Source organism: Triticum urartu, chromosome 2, assembly GCF_003073215.2.
Source record: "Triticum urartu cultivar G1812 chromosome 2, Tu2.1, whole genome shotgun sequence".
Classification (NCBI taxonomy): domain Eukaryota; kingdom Viridiplantae; phylum Streptophyta; class Magnoliopsida; order Poales; family Poaceae; genus Triticum; species Triticum urartu.
Window position 1 is genome coordinate 662744680 of NC_053023.1, and position 13480 is coordinate 662758159.

Here is a 13480-nt window from a genome sequence, read left to right on the forward strand (position 1 = left end):
ATGAATTTCTTACCCTATTCATTTGAATCTTGATATGCTGCGAGTTCTCTCTTTCTCCATGTCATAGTTTACTCATGAATCACATCATATGGTCTTTGTGTCTTGTCTCTGAATCAGAAGGAGTACCTCATTTAAGACCTTCATACTAGAAGCACATATCTTACGGTAGTACCATTATTTCTAATAGGAAGATTCCAACACTTCATAAGATATATGAGTACTTAAATAAGAAATTCCAGCAATAAAGAAGACTCCAACACTTGATAGGAGATTTCATTATTAAAACCGATTTCAACACTTAATTATGAGACATTTGCTCAATAAAAATTTCCAACATTAAATAAGTCATTCCAGCAATAAAGAAGATTCCAACACTTGATAGGAGATTTCATTATTAAAAACAGATTTCCACACTTAATAAAACAATTGCTCAAAAAAGTTCCAACACCTAATAAGACATACCTACAAGAAGAGATATTTCAACACTTAAAAACGAATTCCAATAAATAAAGAAAATATTTCAACACTTATTAGGAGATTTCAACAATAAAAACATATTTCAGCAATTAATAAGATATCTCAAGAATAAAAAAAATATTTCAACACTTAATTTCATCTTTTATAAAGATTTCAGCAATTAGTAAGACATTTAAGCATTAAAATAGATTTCAACATTTGAGAATCGATTTCAACACTTAAAAACACATCCTGACAAACAATAAACATATTTCATCATTAAATAACACAACCCAGCAATAAAAACAGACAACGGTGAAAAATCTAATATATTTGTCTCATCTCTCATCCTAGCCCAACCGATAAAGTCTGTGTGCTGACTCACTTTGACCTGCAACATTGTTCACAAGCAAAAAAATTCCCAAACCTTCCTGTCGCCACTATTCCTGCTCAAACCAACATTTCTGAACAGAATCCGCCCACGACCATGTCGCACTGTGCTGTCCGCCGACGGACCTCCTCCGCCGCATTAACACCAACCTCAACGATCTCAAGTGCAACACTAGCACGACGTGGTGCTGTGCTCTCGTGTCGTTGTCCCCGTCGCAGGTGGTCATCCTCGACGGTGTCGGTAGCCACCCTGCCGCAACCTCGCTTCACATGCGGCGCTCCTTCAACCTTGAACCCATCCCTTTGGGCGCGCTCTGCATCGGCTCTAGCAATGGATGTCTTGCCCTTGGCCTCTTCAATCTTTTCACGACCATAGAGGTTTGTTTGCCATCAATCGTCATTGATCTATAATGGTAGGGGCGTTTCCAAGCTTTTATTCTCACCAAGCCCGGCAGGCACGACTTCCTTGCCCCCGCCATATGCGATGCTGATAGGCTCGTCTGTGTCACCGCGGGGGATAGGGGGTGGATCTTCCTCAACCCAGTGTAGCTTAAGGACACAGACCACCTCGTCGACCTCGTGTACCATGAAGAAGGTAGGGTCTACTGCCTCACTCGGTGTGGAGATGTCCATGTGCTTCGCCTGTCGGAGCGTCCTCGTGGCCGGGGTGGACCAGACCCGAGCGCACTACCAGCCATGGTTGAGCCCTTGTTGTCCTCTTCCAGCCTTCCATTCGACTTTGCTGGTAGTTTTTCCACACCATACGACATGGTGTCTAGTTACACTAGTGCCAGTCAGGCACTTGGGTTCAAACTTTTAGGTTGGGTAAGCACGTGAAGTTATACATGCAATATTCATATACATGATCACAAGAAACGCGGTGTCTCGGTTCCGGCGAAAACCTGAAGATGTTGTTCATGTGTGAGCTCAAAAGGAAGCTTGTGGTGGTTGATTGAGGGGGACACTTTAATGGTTGCAGATGGGAAAAATGCTAATGTGTTGCCGACGATCAGTCCCATTTGAATTAGGGACCATTCACATACGAGTCTGCTGACATTTTCCTTCGATATATATTGACGCTAATGATGCTACCATCTAATATTGATTCACCGGAGATGTTCTATGTCAGGCGGCGATGATGCTACCCGTCTGATCTAATCTTGATTCACCAGAAACATGTCACAGGATCAATTTAAACACAACACTAGTAGAAAAACACCTATTAGTCCCGGTTCGTAAGGGCCTTTAGTCCCGGTTCATGAACCGGGACTAATGGGTCGTTACTAATACCTCCACCAATTAGTCCTGGTTCAAACACGAACCGGGATAGATGTGCCTCCACGTGGCCGGTCCGCCGAGCCCAGTCAGGGGGGCCTTTGGTCCCGGTTGGTGGCTCCAACCGGGACCAAAAGTCCATGTTTTTTTAGAAAAGCGGCTGTTTTAGGGGTTTTGGGGGTTATTTTTAGGTTGTTATTAGCTAGCTAATAGAGAGAAGTGGCCTCTCTTATATCTTCGTCCTTGGTTTATCAACGCTGCTGCTATGTTCATTTCACCCGCTGATATAACATGCTCATGCATGCTCGCATCATACATCATCATATATAATAACAAGTCCTACTAATCATGCATCATCATACAACTTCTACTCGTTACTAATAATAAGTCATACGATCATCATCCTCATAGTCATCGAACCCAACCCTACATAATTGTTCTTAGCACATGATCATCAGTATCAGGTAGGACCTAAACACCCTTAAGGTAAAATAGCATAAAACAATATAGACCCTGACTCTCCATTATGAAGAATGGCGATCACCCTGTCTCCAATTCTTGCCCTTCGCTGCTTTTTGCTTCCAAGAAGCTCCTTACGACTGTCCATACATTTTTTTCCATTCTTTGATTGTCATGTCTCCACTTCTTTTAGAAATCCAGTATGGACAGTTGAGATTCGTAGGATGACCTGGATATATGTTCAAAACATGAAGGCTGCCATTCTCATACATCAAATGAGGCACACAATCCTCTGGGATTCGCTGTTGAAAAACATAGTAATAACTTCTTAGTTAGCAATGATGTACTAGTTTTAGAAGTATGCAAAAAGATGCACGGATGTCGTAATAGTAAAAAATCTTACCAGGGTATCTCCATGGTAGTTACCGTAGTTCAACACGTGCACTAGTGGCACGTATTGACCATAATGTTGAGGAGTTCGATTGTAGACATTGTAATTCTCAAGATCTCTACAAAATTCTATCAGATGATTTTTCTCCTTATAAGTTAATTCGGAGCCATCGGTGTAGTGGGTTTTGTCTACCATCTTCCGCACATTCTTTGAATAATCAAAATAAGCTGTCAATGGAAATAAGCTGTCAACTATTTTGAAATAAACAATATAAATTACTTAATAACTATGTTAAGCTCACATGGGGGAATAATTGGAGGTGTATCCACAAGGACCCAAATCGAAGGTCTCTCTTGCTCGATTGCAGGATCACCAAGATCCATGGTGACAAGCATACCCTCAACAAGACCATACATCTTCCAAAGTGCTTCCCAATTTTTGCAACCAAAATGGGTTACACTCTGAGCATTGTACAGTTTTACTTGAAAATCCACACCATGATGGGTACTTAGGATAATTTTTTTGGTTTCGAAACTTTCATGGTCTTCAAAACCCATCCTCTCCAAGACATAGCATCTTGCAAAGCATGGGATAAGCTAGTCGAATTGGAAAAGATGAAAAATATTGTCATGATTAAAATAGTTGAAGTCATGATTAATTACCAAAAAAAAACTATTGTCGTCGTTGCGTACCATATGAACATCAAAGGTCTCGTCGAGCTTAATGCTGAAGCGCCGATCTTCGTCCACCTCAATGAACCTATCGCAGATACCTCGGTCGTCGTGGCACCAGTCGCACAGCCCCGGGCGGTTTTCGTCGTCCGAGTACGACATTTCCGGCCTATGTTCATAATTCAAATGAAGGAGAACTTATCCAATATGAGCATTCAATTATAAGCAAAACCAAATCATAAAATAAGCAAAACCAAATCATAAAATAAAGTAGTATTCAAATTAGCATGATTCAATAATTATAAGCAAAAGTACACATCATCTCTTGGTGTTCGTACATCGTCGAATATTATCACTAATATAGCATCACTAATACAACTAGAACCGTAGCGCCCGACGGGTATCGACGCGGGCGGTGGACACCCAAAGATAAGGAACCATCACAGGATCATAGCTCCAGTGAGATCCCTGAAGAAAGTGCCAGGTATTGTCGAACCTGCCCTCCAATGCAACCATGTAGCGACGGACGTGCTCGTCCTCCTCGCTGACACGGTGACAAACTACTTCTATATATAGTAAAATAAAGTATTTTATTAAATCAAACTAAAAATAAACTAGTTTAACTATAGTTCTATTATTTTCCTAACTAAAAATAAACTACTTTCTCTTCTTATTTTTTTCCTTTTTCCTCTATTCTAAATATGAACATATTCATAAATGACTTCTATCATTCACAATTTTCCGATACATACACAAGAAATTGACAAAGAAAATACTATGAACAAAAAAATCATTAAAATTCTATGAACAAAATTACAACAGGAAAAAATCATAAAAATTCTATGAACAGAAAAAAATCATAAAAATTTGACATATTCGATCTTTGCATATATATGAACACATATACAAACATGCATATATATGAACATACAAACATCTTTTCATAAAAAATCTATTAACAGAGAAAAAATCTAACAAAATATGAACAAATTAATTACACAATATGAAAAAATATCTGACAAAAAAATCTACGAACTACACATCTAAATTACTACACATCTAACAAAAAAATCTATGAAACTACAAAAAAATCTAACAAATAAATAACTTGCTCATGGCGACGGCGTGTCGGGGACAGCGACGACGATGGCGACGGCGAGGTGCGGCGCGGGGCGGGGCGGCGCGGTGACGGTCGACGGTGAGGCGGTGGTGCGTTGCGGGCCGGGGCGGGGCGGCGACGGGCAGGGGCCGGCGGGGCACTGGGCGGGGGGCGGCGACGGCGTCGGGGCGGCGTGGGACGGCGCGGGGCGATGAAGGCGACGGCGAGGCGGAGACGGACGGCCTGGACGCGTCGGGCGGCGGGGAAGAAGGAACTGAACCAAATTTTCGCGAGTGCCGCTTATATAGGCAGAGCATCGGTCCCGGTTCAAGGCAACAACCGGGACAAATGCCCCCCTTTAGTCCCGGTTAGAGGCACCAACCGGGACCAAAGGCCTCTTTTCAGCAGCGGAAAGGGCGGGAAGCAGAGGGCTTTGGTCCCGGTTGGTGCCTCCAACTGAGACTAAAGGGTGGGCATTGGTCCCAGTTGGAGCCTCGAACTGGGACGAATGGCCTTGTGCTGCCACGGTGCGACACGAAAGTTTAGTCCCACCTCGCTAGCTGAGAGGGGCGCGCAGTGGTTTATAAGCCCCACTGCCGCTCCCCTCTCAAGCTTCTCTCCACTGCAGGCTTACGGGCCTACTTACTACTGCTTTGCCTGATGGTCCTACTGGGCCACCTGCGGTCCTGGATCCTGGCCCGTGGTGGGTTTCTAGTCGTATCCAGGCCGTGGGGGCCCAGTAGGAGGCACTTTTTTCTTTACTTATTTATTTTATTGCAGCTGTTTTTTTAGTCCCACCTCACTTTTTTTCTTTACTTATTTATTTTATTGCAGCTGTTTTTTTAGTCCCACCTCGCCAAGCGAGAGGCACTCGCAGCTGTTTATAAGCCCTGAGTGCAGAGACAATGAAGAAGAGGCTCAATGCTCACCTGCACGTTGGTTCGCTTCAAGTCTTAGAAGCGATAGATTGACCAAAACACAGTACCAATAATCAACATTCTATATCATGAGCATGCCCAAAACACTGGCAGTGTAAAATTAACAAAAATTGACCGGGCATCAATATTTGAAAAACTGAGTTATCGGCAATAATTGGTAACAAAACTTAAAGATTGATGCAACATGTCAAATCAAATTGCAACAACTAATGTATGAGATACTTCTATTCTAAATTATTTTTTCACACAATATCCATTAGGTCCCGGGCAAAATATAGGTAATTCAAATTGAACCTAATGATGACGTGAGAGATTAGGCGGGTAAAGGAGAGCGGGTCATTTTCATGGACACCATGTCAGCAGCAGAGGGTTTCGGACAATCTTTCTTGCACGCATCCATGGACGGATAGCACTCTTGATTGAGGAGACAACACAACCAGACCCATCCAGCTTTGCATGGTCTATTGTTGACACAAAGCCCATACGGTAAATTGATCTTCTCATCCACGTCTTCTTCGCCCATGATCCGACCTATGTATGGAACATCAAATGAATTAGGTGTGAACGAATTAGCCATTGATATGGTAACTGATCATTATGGACTGATAACCATACAAGTAACAGGCAATGAAAGGTGAGAAAGAACCGGTAAATCTCTGTGGAACTGCATACATTGCACAGTAGGCGTGCAGCATAGGAGATGGAGAGATAGTAGCAAGCCTAGAGCGTAGATGTGAATCGTGTATTTGTCAATCATCTTCTGATGAAGTTTGAAAATGCTAGGAACAAGATATGCATGCTTGCTCTATCAACACACGGCCTGTATATATAGAGAAGGGAGAACCGGTGCAGAACCGATCAAGCAATAAAATAGTACCTATTAATTGGCCTGAAAAACATATTGCAGCAATTAATAAGACATCCGAGCAATCAAAACATATTTCAGTTCTGAATAAGGCATGCCAACAATAAAGAAGATTTCAACACGTGATAAGCGATTGCATTATTTAAAAACAGATTCCGACGTAACACTTAAGAAGGCATTTCCGCAATAAAAAGTTCCAACACTTAATAGGACATTTATAGAAGAGATATTTCAACGCTTAAAAAACGCTAAATGAGATATCAACACTTATTAGGATATTTCAACAATAAAAGCATATTTCAGCACTAAATAAGATATCCCAAGAATAAAAATATATGTCAAAATTTAATGAGAGAGTTCATCTTTTTAAAAGATTTCAGCAATTAATAACATATTTCAACACTAACATAGATTTCAACATTAATGAGACAACACGAATAGATTTCGACATTTGAAAAACACATCCCGATAAATAATAACCATATGTCATCATTAAAATGGCCATCAAACCATTATTTGGTCAGAGGCATGAATACTGGATGGATAGACACCTGGTATTTAAGCTGACATAACACTAGAGTCAGTAATACTCGCTGTAAACAGGGAGCACAAGAAGAGAGCTACAGTTCAGCAAGTCAAAATGAGTTGCTGAATCGTTAATATTAGAGCACCGCCTCGATCCTCTGTTGGTTGTTAAACATGTAACGATGAGATTTGTGCTTGCTCATATGGAGGCCACGCATCATCCCTTTGCCTTTGCCGTGATTCTCGTTGCCAGAGCTGAGAGCTATTGTAGTTGCCATTGTCTTTGCCTTTGTCGTTGCTGCCATTCTCGTCATTGCCTTTGCCGGCGTTGCTGAACGCAACCTCCACACCGGTGAAGATGGCAAATTCCTTGCCGGGAAACATCTTGTTGCAATCCTTGTCGGATTCCATGACATTCAAGAAGTCCACGACGATGAACCTGCCGGAACCGAGGCTGACGACAATGGGCTCGCGCAACATGTTGGGCTGCCACTCCTCTGGCAGGCCATCACGCGCCCAGATCCGCATCTTCTCCTGCGGTGGCTCCTACCCTCCGACGACGCCGGAGAGGTCAGCAACGCAGGGGAGATTGTCGGTATTTAATTTCGAAAACAAAATAATTTCGGACATCACTGAAATATGCGAAATTTTGGAAATTTCGCATATTTCGGAAATTATTTCATGTTTTCATATTTCAAATTTCATTTGATTTTAATGAATTCTAACATAATTTAAATTTATTTTAAAAGCAGTTTGAATCGGCCTTCAAATTTCGGGGTTAAAAATATTTCGGGCCCCACTGAAATATGCGAAATTTTGGAAATTTCACTGAAATTTTGTTGAAATTTTTAACCCCCGAGAAGAGATGCCAAACCAGAGTCCAAGCTCGGGGACGTAATCGGCCTTGCCATGGCAGGGCATGAGCCAGTCGCCAGCTTTGCTCCACTCACAAGTCGCGATTTGGAAGCAGTAGGTGCCGGCACCCTCAGCGCCTGCAAAGATGGAGAAGCAGATGGTGTCTCCGACTAGGGCGTGGCCATGGACAAAGGCACACTTGTTGTGGGTAATCCACGGCGGTAGTGGGAGGATGTCGCGTGCCAGAACCTGTGAGATGCGGGGGACTGGCGGAACCCCTCCACGCCAGGGCCTCGAACTGCGGCTGCTCCTCTGCCATGCATGTGCCGGTAGAGGAGGCCATTGATGATGTAAATGTCGCCGTTGTCTTTGCCGTCATGGAGGTGCAAGTCGGTGGGAGGGACGAAGACGGACATCGACTTCTTCTTGAGTCCATGGAGGCTTGGCAGGGTGTCGATGCAGCGGGTGCCATTGACGACGTCGAAGCGCAGCATGCGGTTCCCACGGTCAGCCAAGACGACCTTGGTCTTCGAGGCGGTGGGCAGGAAATGAAGGGTCTGATGGTTCCCATGTAGTAGTCGAGTTGCGGTGGCCTTATGGCCAGCTCGTTTTTTGGCGGGAAGATGTTTGGGCGCCGCCGCCTCCGTCGTCGCCAGATCTTGGGTGTTGCGGATCCTTCTTCTTATCGTGTTTGGGGCACGGGCCTTGGCGGGCGTGAGCGTTGGCAGCACCTTGCCATGCCCATGCGCGGCCGCCTCTTGTCCCGTCGGGTGAAAAAAATTCATCTTGGAGAGGTCACTCCAATCGGCATAGCAAATACATGCGTTTGTGGCCGTCATATATACAACCCGAGGTTCAGGATCCTCCAGAGTAGGAGAGATAGACAACACTTGGAAGAAAACAAATGTACACATGAGATAAAAAGTTTGAGCTGAAAGTTTAATGCTTACCAAAGGCTTGCTTAACATATTTATTGATTTATTAATATCAGCAACACAATTTTATTTAAGTACAGATGATTGTGCTACTGCACATTGAAAGGGAACGAGAAACCTATCCATTGTTGCATTTTCTCAAGATTGTTGCATTTTATGCCTCCATCCAGATAAGATAAAATCGAACAAATAACTTGAAGAGTGCTTCCATGCTTACTCTCACTAGATAGAAAGAAAACTGACCGAGCCTAACATTTTCTTGAGGGTGAAACGAATGAAGCTTCAAAAAATAAACCACGATGCATGTTGTGCATCATGTGAACTTCCTAACATAACAGGTTCTATTTGACTAACATAAGAGGTTCTATTTGACTAACATAAGGAAGAAAATGCAATGAACAATTAGATCGATATTGTTGCTTCACTTTATTACTTCATAAGGGCATCTCCAGCCGCGCCACCAGGAAGGCCTCCCCAGGCGATTTTTTCGCGCCGGCGCCGAAAAAACGGCCCAGTCGCGTCCCCAGGAGCCCAATTTTCGCCGGCTTGGGCCGAAAAAGACGCGGGCCAGCCGCGTCAGCGACTCGGCGCCTCGTCTTCCCCCAACGGCCTCGGTTCCCGCGTGGAATCAATGGCAAGGCTTCCGCCGGTCAGCCTTGCCATTGATTCCTCACGGGCGGCGCGTTCACGGGACGGCGCGCCGACGCCTCCACTCCCTCGCACGCGTACACACGGGCGCGGCCCGGCTATAAAAGCCGGCGGCCTCCGCTCACCTGCGCCCACACTAGCCCCGCCCCTCGCCGCCGTCCAACCCTTCCTCTCTCCCCGAGCGCCGCCGCCCAGCCCTTCCCTCTACCTCTTCCGAGCCCGCCCAGCCCCGCCTTCGCCATGGAAGAGCGCTTCCCCGGAGATACCGCGGCGGCCAACGGCTTCGGCCACCGTTCGCTGCGCAAACAGGAGTTGTGGCTCCTGTTCCAGGCGAACATCCCGGCGCCGCCGGAGATGCGCGCCGGGCCGACGGGGTGGAGACTCAGCGCCGGGGGAGTGCCCATTCCCCCGTTGCCCGACGCCGCGGCGGACCCGAGGTACTTCGCCGAGGAGGTCGACATCGTGCGCGCGTCCCTCACCGACGCCGAGCTCTCCCTCCCCCAGTACGCCGCCGACAACCACGCGGCCTGGGCGGCGTACTTCGAGCGCCGCCAACAGCAGCGCTTGGCGTCCACCAACGGCGCGCCGGTGGTCGGCAGCCGGCAGAACAGCGAGGGACGCTACCTCTGGTGGGGCGTCCCCGGCCGCACACTCGAGGGCGTTCTCACGTACCTCGAGGGCGGCAACGACCCGCCGTTGGCGTACCCCCCGGCGAGGGTGGCCGCCTCGGCGCAGCACCGTAGCGCCGGGCCATGGGCGCCAAGAAGGTTCGGCGCGTCCTCTTCTTCCTCCTCGTCGTCCCGTTCTTCTTCCCACTCCTCCGGCTCTCCGGCGCTGCTCGGCGTCAAGGCCAAGCCCGCGGCGGAGACGCCACTCGGCCGGCGCACTCGCAGCGCTGGCATCGTCATCAACGAGGGCGGCCGGCGCGCCCCCTCGTCGGCTCCTCCGCGCTTCGTCAAGCTGAAGACGGAGCCGGGGCCGGCGCCGGTGAAGACGGCGCCGGGTCTGCCGCCGGTGAAGACGGAGCCACGTCTGTCGCCGGTGAAGGCCGAGTTCGCCGACGACGGCGACGCCGCCCTCGAGTGGGCGCGCCAGGACTCCATTGCGATGGAGAAGGCCGCGAGGAAGGCGGGGTCGTCATCCTTTGCGACAGCAGCGACGACGACGACGCGCCGCCGCCTGTTCGCCACGGCGACGCCGGGCAGGGGTCCAGCAGGGGCGCCCGCGTCGAGGAGGAGAAGGCCGACGACGACAAGATGTTATGTAATTGTGAAATGATCACTTCATAATTTGGGTATGAAATGAATTATGTAAAGTAATTTCTTTTCTATACAAGATGTTATGTAATTGAGTTTGTGTGCCGATTGGAGAATTGGCCAAAGTCAACAAAGATTGGGGCGCCCGATCCCGCTGGACCAAGACTTTGTCGAACATGGTCAATTGTCGAAGATGATTGAGGATAGTTGGAATTTTTTTTTCTTTTTTTGCAGAGAGCCAATGTTTCTGTTGGTAGCTAGTCAAAGATGATATCAATGTGGAAGCATTTACAAGTTGAATGATATTTTATAGGTAGTCTGTGTTAGAAGGGAGAGAGGGATTGGTGGAATAGTTCGTTGTATTGCTTGAGCCTCGTGTGCATATATATAGGAGTACATGATCTACTTGGAGTACAAGGCAAGCCAGAATATTTCCTAGTCTATCCTATGTTTCCTAATACAATCATGTTACTCAACATCCCCCCGCAGTCACAACGGCAGCGACGCAGACGGTGAGACTGGAGAAGAATCCGAAGGCAAGCCGACGGACGCCCTCCCACAGTCGTAACGGTCGACGCATCGCGGAGTCGTGGCTGGAGTGGAAACCAACGGGGTTGCTCAAGCAGACGGTAGCCCTTTGTGCCTTTTGTCGATGTAGCCGAGAGCGTGGGTGGTGGAGCCGTGGTCGAGGTAGCCCTACGAAGAATGCCGTGGTTGATGTCGAGTCGGGGTAGCCGGTGTTGAGGAAGTCGCCGTGGAGCCGCGGGCGCAAGGGGGCGCCGAGTTAGCATGGGCGCAGTGGTGTCGAAGTAGGGGTGCGTCAGGAAGAAAATGTTGTTGATGACGCGTCGCAGCGGGTTTGCCAAGCCCCGGGACACATCGTGGACGAAGGCACGCACCGGTGTTGCCAGCAGCGGGCATGCGTAGACGGATGAAGACGAAGTTGACGAAGCGCCGACCAAGCTTGCCAGGCCCGGGGACACGTCATGGATGAAGGCACGCATCGGTGTTGTCAGCACCGGGCATGCGCAGACGAGGGACCTGTACGAGCTGTACGCCATGTCGGAGAAGTCGGAGGGGCCAGCAGAGAAGAACTCGACGACGATTGCGGCGTCCATCGGCGTGGGGCCGATGGCACCAACGGTGGTCGGGGTAGACGAAGTGGTCGGGGTAGATGACGGCGACGCTGGCGACGGGCTGGTGCTTGGACGAAGACGAAGGGGGTGGACGGGCGGCGACGGCCAAAGAAGAGCGGCGGCAGCGGCCTGACAACGGCGGCGGCTAGGTTAGGAGTGCGGCGGCGGTGCTCGAAGTAGGCGAAGAACCCTGACAACATGACGAAGACCGGCGCGGATGGTAGCGTTCCCGCGCCAAGGGAGACGGCGCGGCGCATACCACGGGAGGTCGACACGCGGTGACGGCGGAGTGGACTGCAGGCCGCGGCGCTACGATCCGAAGGGGCGACGCAGCGGCGGCAGGCGGGTCGGGGAGACGGCGGGAAGACCTCGAGGCGGCGGTAGGGACCGCGGACCGCGACGCTGCAGCCCAAAGGGGCGACGCAACGGTGGTTCGCGAGTCGGGGCAACCGCGGGGACGGCCTTGGGGCGGCGGCGGGGTGCATTCCACACTCACTCTTTCTTACATACACAAGCCATGCATGATCTGGCTCTCTCTCTCCCCCTCCCAGCGAAATAGTTTCGTAGAGCCAAAAGGCTGTCGGCTGTCTGGGTTCCGGCAGGAACTTGTTCTGGACGGCGAAGCCCTGCCGGATAGCTGACACCGTATGTGTGCAACCCCGTAGAGAGATTGTAGTTTCGATCTTTTGCCCGAGGGGCTGTTCGAGTGTCCTCCCGAAGGGCTGTCCGTGACATTGTCCGAGGGACTGGCCGACCGCCTCCCGAAGGGCTGTCCGACGAAGGAGTACATCCTCGCGGTTGGGAGGTTGTAAATCCTAGTTGCGAGGATCTGCACCGACGATATCCACCGACAATTCTTCTGTTGCGCCGGGTCGGTACGGATCAGATCAAACCTTGAATGCAGTCTCCATAGTGGTCCTGGACGTGCTTGCTATACCGGAAATATTTATTTTCTGTCGTGTCCCCTTACAATTTCTTCTAAGCTATTTGGAGTCTCTAGTTGCTACAAAGTTAAACTCACCTATGGATCCTGAGAAGGGTAAAACAGTGGTATCATATGATCACATCAGGTATAGGGAACCAGCTCAAGTAACACCTATGGCCGCCCCCCATGGTCTTCTCCACCAGATGGGTGGGTCAAACTCAACTCAGATGGGTCTCATTCAGCAGGAGGGGCTGATGCAGGTATGGTGCTTCGAGATGCTCAGGGAGGTATAATATTCTCCGCTTGCAGGACGCTTTACTCTTATCAAAAAATTGCATTAGAAAACATGAAGGTAAATATATATAAAAAAGTGCATATATAGCAAGCTCAAGGATTTACCTTGACAGCTGAATTATGGCAAATTCTGCGTTTAGAGCAACTCAAATCAACAAGTGAACAGTAATAGAATCTGAACTGTTCAGGGAGTAGAACTACAACACCATCCAATTATCTTGCATTTAGAACCTGGAATTGCAGAAAATATTCTCCCACTACAAATTGCAGCAATGGCAGATGCTCATGTGCTCCACCTTTGGGAGTGATTAGTCAACGAAAGGAGTAAGGAAACTAGTACTTAGTACCCCGCCTAAGAAATA

At 48.2% G+C, this 13480-nt stretch overlaps 1 pseudogene; it reads right to left on the bottom strand.

Annotated features, from left to right (window-relative positions):
• Positions 1–7206: 7206 nt before the first annotated feature.
• LOC125537729 lies at positions 7207–11881 on the bottom strand (annotated as a pseudogene).
• Positions 11882–13480: the final 1599 nt, after the last annotated feature.